Consider the following 10,285-nt stretch of genomic DNA (forward strand, 5'->3'; position numbering starts at 1 on the left):
GGAGAGAATGGGGTTTCTCCTCTGGCGGCCCCAGCTTTTGTCTGAGCTCTGGGATCAGGTTTCTTCAGGAAACAATTGGAGGCCTCTGGAAAAAATACACTCAGAACCTGGCAACAGGCAGAGGGAGCAGGGCCCTAGAGTAGTGCGTGTGTGTGTGTGTGTGTGTGTGTGTGTGTGTAAGGGGGGTGGGTGTTGGCCAAAACACAGACCTGGGCAGACCAATCCTTTCCCATTTCCCACTCAAAGAAGGCTGCTCAAGTGGGCAAAATGCCAGCACTTGAGCACAAACAGCAGTTGAACACAAACGCCAGCACCCCCATGTGTGGCGCGTGCTGGGGACCGATGACCAGACGCAGGCAGCTGCAGATGCCACCTCCTGCCACTGCTCTAGCCCAGGCCCACCCCGCAGCCCAGTCTCAGCTACTTTAGGCCTGGAGTGAGGTAATGAGACAGAGCATAGATGAAGACGGAGCTGGGAGAAAGAGCTGTGGAAACCAGGGTGACTAGGCCATGGAAGAAAAGGGGGGCAGGGACAGAGCACAAACATGCACCTAAAAAGGGCACCTATTGTTCCTCATCTCCACTGAGGACAGGGCTGGAAGCAGCTGCAGAGGGTGCTTGGGTTTGATTTTTAAAAGACTTCCGGCCAGACAGGAAGACGATGGGAAAGAGGACAAGAAGCCTCAAGTTCTCCTCAGACAGGAGCAGAGATCTCTGATAGGACCGTTTTCCTCTCCACAGTCAGGGATTAGGGAAGGGTGGTTCTGCCTGAACACAGGGAAATGGGTGTGATTACTGCTTCAGAACCTGCCTGAAGAGTCGTCTGTGGGCCCCTGCCCACTAAAAGTCTCCGATTCCTACACAGGAGCCTGGGTCTTCCTGCATATGCCCTGCACCCCTTTCCCACTGCAGCCCGTGGGCAGGGGTATACATGTGGGCACCCCCTAGCTGCCTGGCTCCCTAATCATCACCAACCATAGTGCCAAGGTCCAAGGATATCAATATAAGTTCCACTCAAAGTGCTGGAAGCCCACCTTCAGCCGTGGAGGTGGCAAGAACTAAGCCCAGGGTCCAACCTCCCAGCTCAGGATCCCAGGGGCTAGCTCTCTGTGCAGTCAGAGCACCTCACCAAGGCCTAAGGCCAGTGCAAGGCAGAGCAGAGACTCGGGACACGGCTGTCGCACTTCAGAGCTTTGCTTGGTTTTCCTCGTTGTCACACACCTCCCCTGAGTTTCACAGATGTGCTCAACCCAGGCAGCGCTGTCAGGCCCTGGTGCGGGGCTGAAGTTGATGGGTGTGGGTTGAAAATGCAGACATCCAACATGGCTTCCACAGACACGAGGAAAGTACCTGAACCTCTGACTATGCCCACATCATTCCCCTGACACCCCTTCCCCTTTCCCTTTCCCTTTCCCCTTCAGGAGGACACAGCTGGCTGAGCCACCCTCTTCTCAGCAGTTTCCAGCACCAAGCTGAAAGGGGCCTTAGAGGGACAACCTCAAATTCTACAAATAAAAAAGTGGGACCCAGAGAGAGAAGGTGACTAGCCCATGGCCACTACTTCTATGGCAGCCCATTTCTGGCCTCCTCTGATTGTTGGAAGATCGTGCTAACACTGACTTTGAGAAATGCTCCTCTTGGAGTGAGACCAGGTTTCTCCGTGAGGCTGCTCTGGACGCTGGTTCCTTGAGTAGCCACAACTGCAACAGGGCCACGACAGGAGAGGATTTGCTGACTCCGTCCCGCCCCCTCTTCTCACCAGGGACAAACAGACAGAGACTAGACAGGCCTCAGCTAAGACAGCCTGAACCAAAGAGCCTCTATCCCCAAAAGGGGTGGTTCCTGCACCCATCCATCTACCACGACTAAGAACCTTCATATTCCTTCATCCCCATCCAGCCTTGGGCTGTGGGCAAGCCACCCATCCAGAGAGGCTGGGCTTTTGCTATCACCAAAAAGACTAAGGTACAGAGTGGGCAAGGACCAGCTCCGGCCCTGGACCAAAAATGGGATGGAGATTTTGCCCCGACCCTCAATCCTAAACCCTGAAAAGGGCTGTCCTTGGGTGACAGTGCTGCCCAGGAGGCCAGAGAGAACAGCTGGATCTTGGTGGGCTGAGGGGTGGGAAGGGCAGAGCAGAGAGCCCAGGAGCTCGCACCAGGTGCCCCACCCCCACCCTGTTAACCAGGCATTCTCCCAGGACAGCCCCAGACATGAGCTCACCATCCTCATAGCCCCAGGGTGGGGGCAGGATCCTTCTCCTCACTGGGCTGAGTGGCAGAGGAGGGGTGGGATCCTGGCCGTGCTTGGGTCATCCAGGCATCTAGGCTTCCAGAGCAGCTTCTCACCAAGCAGACCCCAGTGCAGGGTGCACCGCAGGGGAAGGGCCCACAGACTGGGCTCCTGGCCAGGATACCTGAGCTTGCATTCTAATTCAAAAGCAGTTGGGGAAGCCAGAGCCAAGCCCCTTTCCATCTACTTCCTTAATTTCCCTCAGTCTAAGGCCGGGGGTGAGGCTGGGGACCTCTAAATCCACATACACACCAAAACACCCACCCACGCACACATACACCCACACTCTGTTCCCCCTCTGAAACCTGGAATCACTCCTGCCTGCCCCACCCAGCTCCACCTACCCTGGCTAGGCAGGTTCTGTAGAGACCTGCTCTGCTGTCTCTCTGGCACCCCCACCCCCATCCCAGCTCCCAGAAGGTACCTGCCCCCCAACACAGCACATAAAAGTACACACGTGTGCACATTCATGTCCCATAGCACCCCATTCCCTAGCCTTCCCCAGACCCATTCCTAGTCCATCTTGAAGAGAACACTGGGGGTGGAAAGGCTGCAGGAGAAAAGGTGAGTAATCCCCCTGGCATCTGTCCCAGGTGGGGGCCAGTGGGAAGACAGGACAGTAAGCTGGTGGGAAGGTAACCAGGGCTTCTGGATTCTCCATTTAATTTTTATCAACGGGCAGGCCCCACAATTTCCACCACTGGGCTTTGAGCTGCTTCCTCCTTTGGCTTAGGCAGAGAACTGGCCCCTACCTGCCCACCAGGTGAGCTGTGGAAGAACCAAGAAGGAAAGCAGGCAGCTTGAGGTGTCTTCAGGGAGAGGGTGGACAATGGGAGGTGGGTGAGCTGTGCTGACCCATAAGCCAGCTTCCTGTGCACTCCAAAAACAAATGCCTCCCTCTTCGTAGCCTGCTGCTCGAGATAGGCCCCAACTGTCCCTGGCCCCAAAAGACCTTCAAAGCCTGCTCACCCAGCCCCTGCCCTGGGGTGCAAAGATGTGAAAAGCAGCTAGTTGGGAAGGGGAAGTTAGCCAACCTCGGGCTTGCTGTGGATGGGGAGAGTTGAGCTGTGAGGATGGAGTGTGGGGGAAGAACATATGGGGGCACTGTCAGCAAAGGCTGGATTGTAGGAAAGCAGTAGAGCGGGCCTCAGGGTGTGAGATGCAGTGTGACTGGGGATGAGGGTGGCAGGGCTGGGTATCCCCATCCTGAGAACCTCCTGTTGCCTCAGCCCAAGGCCTTGGATCTGGCAACTTGGCCAGTTCTTATCTAGAAAACCAGAGCCAGCTGAAAGGCCCAAGTACCAGCCAGCCTCCACCATCGTGACCACCCCCCTACCTGAGATTCTCACTCTTTGCTGAAAATTCTCAACTTCCCCATCCCTTATATCTGCCACCTCCATTCCTGAAGTAAAGCAGGTAACAAAATGCGTGTTTTTGTTCACAGTCTGTTGTTTTTTAAGTGACTGCATTCACACCTCGGGCTCAGCACCTGTTCCTATCTAAACCCTACTTACCCTAGAAAACCAGACCCCCTGGGCCGGGCGTGGTGGCTCACGCCTGTAATCCCAGCACTTAGGGAGGCCGAGGCAGGTAGATCACCTGAGGTCAGGAGTTCCAGACCAGCCTGACCAACATGGTGAAACCCTGCCTCTCCAAAAAATGCAAAATTAGCCGGGCATGGTGGTGCATGCCTGTAATCCCAGCTACTCGGGAGGCTGAAGCAGGAGAATCACTCGAACCAGGGAGGCGGAGGGTGTAGTGAGCCAAGATCGCGCCATTGCACTCCAGCCTGGGCAACGAGCGACACTCTGTCTCAAAGAAAAAAAAAAACAGAACCCCATCCCTAGACCCACAAACAAACACACCCTCTCTCTCTGACCAGGCTGAGGGAGCCAAGAACACTCTGGTGAAAACAGGAGTCTGAAGGACATTGTTAGGGGCTGTGAGAAAACCCTATAGACAATAAGGACCAGGCTCCTCCCAGTCACAAACAAGACCCCACGGGCCATGGTGGCCAGAGCCTACAGTCACTCCCTTCCCCCAACCCCCATCCAAAATCATGGCCCAGCGAGGAGAAAGAGACCCACCCCAGGAGAGGTTTCTGCCCAGATGCTGGCCCCACCCCAGGCTTATGACACCAAGGTGCTCCTCCTGGAAATGAGATCGTTCTCTGACTCCCACCCTCAAGAGTAGGCTTCTCTACTCCTCAGGCTGTCACTAGACTCATGTTTGGTTTTCAGAAAATGGGGGAATTACTCAAGTGCAAGATTAAAGGCAATAATGAGCAATCAGACCGAACTGGAATGACAGTAGGGGAAGGTGAAGAGACTTTGGGAAAAGGAAGAGCACTGAAGTCAGACCTGGCACAGCCTTTTACAAGCTATGTAATCTCAGGTGAGTCGCTCCCCTTTTCCAAACCTCAGTTTCCTTATCTATAAAATGGGAATAATAGTGCCTACTTCAGAAGGTTAAGAGTTTTCAGCAAAATAATGTATGCAGAATATTACAGATTCTGGAACACAATAGATGCTTTAAAAAAGTTAGTTCCCACCTTTTCTCCTTTAGTGGGTCCTCAGCCAATCCCCCCCACTTCCTGCTCCCATAACCTCACTGTAAGGAGAAACACCCCAAAATAAGATGGAACCACCTCTAGGTGCAGGGTTGGCCCTGTTCTAAATTAGACCACATCCAGGTACTGCCTGAGAGAGCAACCAAAATGCCTCTTCCTCCTCTCTGCTTCTTTCTTCAGAGGCCCTTGGATCCCCCACCTTTCCTCCTCTCCTTCCTCCTTCCTCACAGTAAAGCAGACCTGGGTTCCAATCACCTCCCACTCTCCACTAGGCTCTAAGCCCAGCTGTGTGTGGAGTGGCAGGGGAAGGAGGCCCCAAGCCTCCCACCCTATCCAGCCCCAGCTTCGTCCCACTCTCCCCTCTCCCTGCCCCACCCTGATTACCAGGATATCCTCAGGTCTGCTGACTCGAAGCCTGCTTCTCTCAAACCAGTTCCCGGCTGTTATGTCTGTAATTACCCATCTTGCCAGGGGCATCCGACAAAGCACAGCAAAACCTCATTTCCAAAGGGCCCCACCATAAAGGGCCTCTGCCTCCAACTCTGTACCAAGCAGGGTAGAGACAAGGAATGCAAAAATTCTCCCTGGCCCACCACAGTTCTATCCAGACCACAACAGAGAAGGTGAGAGAGGGCTGCCCAAGCCACATCACCAAGAGACAGGATAAAGAAGGGGAGGGCTGCCGTAGGGTAGAATGCGAGTAGGACTCACTCCCAGGCCTTTCCTTCACCTCTGCTGCCAAAATCTCATCATGCACAGGGTTACCCACCAGTGGAAGGTAAAAGGGAAAATTTCAGGTCAATTCAGAGAGAGGGAAAGCTGATGCCAAGTGAACAGGGAGATGGCTCCCCACAAGGATGAGGGTTGATGCATACAGGAGTGAGCTGCCCAGGAAAGAGGAGGAAAGAGCAAGTTTTAAAAGTCCCATCCCCAGCCCAGACCCTGAGAAGAGGCAATAATACCCTAGCCTCTCTTCTCTCCTAATACCTCCAACTCCACCAACCCCAAAGGACAAGCAGGAAAGGGATGATTAATTTTGTTTTATAGACAGAGAAACTGAGGCCAAATCCCCACTTCATACTTCAAGGTACAGGACTACCAAACACCCTGTGTGCCTTCTTGCTCATGCTCAGCCTCCACCAGCAGTGCCCTCCTAAGACCCTTCCTGTTGGCCTAACTCATCCTTTAACCAGGTAAAGTCTATCCACACAAGGGAATAATATTCAGCTATAAAAGGGAATGAAGCACTAATACATGCTACATGCTACCATGTGGATTAACCTGGAAAACATTATGCTAAGTGAAGGAAGCCAGATTCAAAAGGTCACGCATTCTATCATTCCATTTGTATGAAATATCCAGAATAGGTACATCCATAGAGACAGGATGCAAATTGGTGGTTGCCAGGGGCTGGGGTAAGGGGAAATGGGGACAACTGCGTAATGGGTATGGGTTTTGTTTCAGGATGGTGCAAATGTTTGGGGACTAGACAGAGGTGGTTGTTGCACAGCACTGTGAATGTACTAAATGCCACTGTTCACTTTAAAATGGTTTATTTCCTATTATGTGAATTTCACCTTAAATTTTTTAAAATCCAGCTAATGGGGCATCTCCTCCAGGAACCTTTCCTGGCACCTCACCCCAGGGCCAAGCACTCTTCCTCTATGCTCCAGTGGCCTCCTGAACACACCTCCACACAGCACTCACTGGGCTGCAGTGAGTCAACATGTTTTTGCATGTCTCCCCTGGGAAAATGTCTTATTCGCCCCTCCATCCCCTGTGCTTCACACAGCACCTGGCAGATAGGAGAGAGTGCCTGATGTGGTCGGCCAGAGGAAGATCAGAACCAAAGCCTAGTTCTCCTGTCCCGACTCCGACCTGTCTCCCTTAACGATGATTATCCCTCAGAATCCGAACCATCAAACTAACATTTACTATGTGCCAGGAACTGTGCAATGTGCTTTCTCTATTATTTCTTTTAATCCTCATAACCCCAAGAAGTAGGGCATATTATTAATTCCATTTTACAGGTGAGGCTTCAAAAAGTTACCAGTTTTGTCTGATGTCACAAAATTAGAAAGTGGCAAACCCAGAATTTAAAAGCAAACCAGGGAAGAAAGCCACTTGGTGGGGGACCAGGGATTCCTTGTGGAAGGGCTCAGTCTAGGCTTGGAGGATGTGCCTTAAGACACCTAAGAGGCTGGGGAATGGGGTTTTTTACTTGCCCAGATCACACCACTGTTACGTACTAATTCCAACCAACTCTGCCTCCTTTCTCTGGCCTCACAATGTGACGAACACTCCAGGGAAGGAGAAGACTGGAGTCCCTAAAACTCAGAGGGGATCAGATCTCTTCCTTTTCCCTGCCAAAGCTTCTGTTAGCCAAGTTCCCTCCCCATTAACTGGAAGGACCTGGAAACCAGATGAGCAGATAAAAAACTGTCCTGCTCTAGGGCCAGGGAAGGGGGGATATTTCCTCAGATCTAAAAGGATCAGGAGGAGAGGCAAACACACCAGAGAGGCCTGCCCTGGAAGAATTAGAGGAAATAGAAGTCAGGAGCAAGACAATGGGTGAGGAGGGGCCAACGTGGCTACTGACTCCCAATCTGGAAGTACTTTCAGAAATGGCATTTCCTATTATCTGATCACAATTCCTCCTCTTTGGAAAAGAGCCCCCACCAGTATAATATATCATGCATGTGATCAGTGTATACAGAGCATACAAGGTACCCCAGAGGGCCAGGGCACACCATCTTAGATGCAAGTGCCTTACTAGCCCTGGGAGCCCAAACTATCAGACAGGTGTTGGGTTTGGGGGAATGATCCATTAAAAAAAAAAAAAGGTCTTTTCCTACTCTGCCCCGTTCCTCTCCTCATTCAAACATTTTCTAACCCCTACTACTCTTATCTCCAGGCCTTAGGGAGGGTAGGGAGCCCTGAGGACTAAAGAGGGAACATTCCAATTGCACATGCCCATTAGAGACTCTAACATTCCAATTGCAATTGCCCAGAGACCCTAATGGGCATGTGCAATCTCACCTCAGCTCTTAAAACTGGGTGCCTCAACCCAGCCACTGGCAGCAAAAAGAAAACTGCAAGAGTGTGCAATGGGGCAAGGCTGGTATCCTAAAGAAGAGGTGAGCAACCCCTTCCCTACACCCCAAACGAGAAAGGATGAGAGACGACAGGGAGACAAAGGAGCTGTGGCTTCTTGCTGGAAAGAGACCTTCACTTCCTGGATAGTCACTGACTTCCCACCACACTATCATGATGGAGTATAGCACTATAGCCTGAAATGGGTACCTGGCCGTTTCCCGACACACAGACACTCAGCCCTGGCCCCACACCCACAGCTCCATCTCAATCATGCTTCATAACAGGGAAAAGGGAAATTATGTGATAAACCACACAGATTCACTTGCAAAAGCTCCTGAAGAAACACCCTATGCCACCTTCTCAACCCCATGGGCAGGGAACCCAAGCTGTTCCCCACCAGGTCTCATCCCTCCAGACATGCTTCCTCCTCTTGTTTCCATCCCACACCAAAATCTCAAGACTCCTCAGGAACTTTAGGATCTTAGAGTCAGGGCAGAGTTAGAAGGCTCTGAAGCAGCAAACTCTGAGATGGCTTTCCAAGAGAACTGTGGCCTGAAGCTTTTAACTAAGGCTGGGAATCCAAGAATGTAGCCTCTCCAAGCGCTGGAACCCAGCCTATGATGATGGGGGAGGAAGTTCCTCTTATTCTTCTCCCTGACCCCGCCAATCTTCCAAATTCCTCTAGGACTACAACCAGACCCCTTGTTCCCTATTCCCCACAACACACGCCCTCTTCCAGAAAAACCCATCCCCCAAAAACAGGCACTTCATAAGACAACTCATTCCCTCCCACCCATAGGTCTCAGATACTTAAGGCACTACTCCTAAACCCAGGCGAGGCCATCCACGAAGTCTCAAAATCCTGCAGACAGCCTTCCTTTCAGGATTTTTGCCAGGAAAATCTGCCTGCAGAGACAAGAGGTACCCCCGACACACACTCAGAAACATACATACCAGCTAAGGCAGGCACACACACTGATCTGATACCCATCAACACAGGTTACACACAAGAGAACACAGGTTCACACCCCTTCCCAGTACACAGGTGCACACACACCTATCCACATACACTCCATTCTGCTCTTACACACCCACCTTCCTCGGTACCTACACACCTCTTTCCCGTGAACCCCTCTCCCAGTACACACACATAGACATACATGCCTTCCCCTAAGTATACATATAAACACATATCCAGACACACAGCAGATGCATGGTCAGCCGCTCCCTGGGTGCACACACACTCAAGCACAGAAAAACACCTACACATCCAAACCAGGGGCCCACCTGCAGGAACATGCAGCACGTCAAGGCGTGCACACACACCAAAACAAAGAATCATGCACACGGATCCTCCACCAACCCTTCAAAACTCACTAACGCAGAGCCCACAGTCCCCTAAATGCGTAAATATGAGTGGGGAGAGGGACGCCAGCGCCTGTCCCCTCGGCTCCTATACACAGTCTACCGCCTCCAGCCCCATCCTCGGTCTGTACATACACCCTATCTACTCTGCCCAGCCCGCCCCCCTGACTCCACTCTACGCCCTTAACGCATACCTGCCACCGTCCCTCCCCACGCTCCTGAGGGGTGTATGCACCCCAAACACCCTTGGCTTCCAATACCTCCAGACTCCGATCCTTCCACGCCTCTCCCCCCACCTCCAACACAAGCACCCAGTCTCCGGCTTCAACCGGCTCCCCTGGGATCATTAAGGCCCCCGCCCGGGCCCAGGAAAGTCCCCGGCTCTCCAGGCCTGGGCTCCGCCCCCTCCCCACGAGCCCCTTCCCCTCCCCAAAGTTGGGGGGGTACTCCGCTGTGCAGTGGGGAAGCGGACCGGAAGGGGGTTGCCCGGAGTCCAGCCCCCCTTCCCCCATAAGCCACCCCGCTCGCTCTGGGGTCGGGCACCCCCTGGCCCCTTGCATGATTTTCCTCCTTTTCCATTTCTTTTTTTCTCTCTCTTTCTTTCTTTCTTTTTTTTTTTTTTCAAACTTTGCCCGCGCCCCCGCGGCCCGGCACTCACCCGCCGCTGCGAACTGCCGGGTGGGCTCCGCGGGCGCCCCGCTCGGCCCGTCGCCTTTGTATCCGCAGCGCTCCGGGTCTCTCCGAACTCGGCGCTCCCGGACAGGCAGCGCGCGCGATGGGGGATGTTGAGGGGGTGGTTCTTGAGTCTGGTCACCCCCTGCTCCGTCCCAGACCGCTGCCTCTTCCCCCTCAAGGCCCCGGGGGCTGGGGGCCAGGGGGGAATGGGGGCTCTCAGGCTCCCATGGCAGGACCAAGGATCAAGGAATCAAGGATCAGGAATCAGATCGGGAGCCGGCGGCGGAG

The 10,285-nt window shown here is 53.1% G+C and overlaps 1 protein-coding gene across 1 annotated transcript in view; it reads right to left on the minus strand.

Moving 5' to 3' along the window:
* Positions 1-10,285, minus strand: part of VANGL2 (VANGL planar cell polarity protein 2) — a 28,404-nt gene extending 18,119 nt beyond the window's left edge. The window contains exon 1 of the mRNA XM_032153980.2: positions 9,981-10,285. The gene's annotated coding sequence lies outside the window, so the exon portion shown is untranslated. The remainder of the gene's footprint in view (positions 1-9,980) is intronic.

The sequence above is a fragment of the Hylobates moloch genome, unplaced genomic scaffold (assembly GCF_009828535.3).
Source record: "Hylobates moloch isolate HMO894 unplaced genomic scaffold, HMol_V3 SCAFFOLD_5, whole genome shotgun sequence".
Taxonomy (NCBI): domain Eukaryota; kingdom Metazoa; phylum Chordata; class Mammalia; order Primates; family Hylobatidae; genus Hylobates; species Hylobates moloch.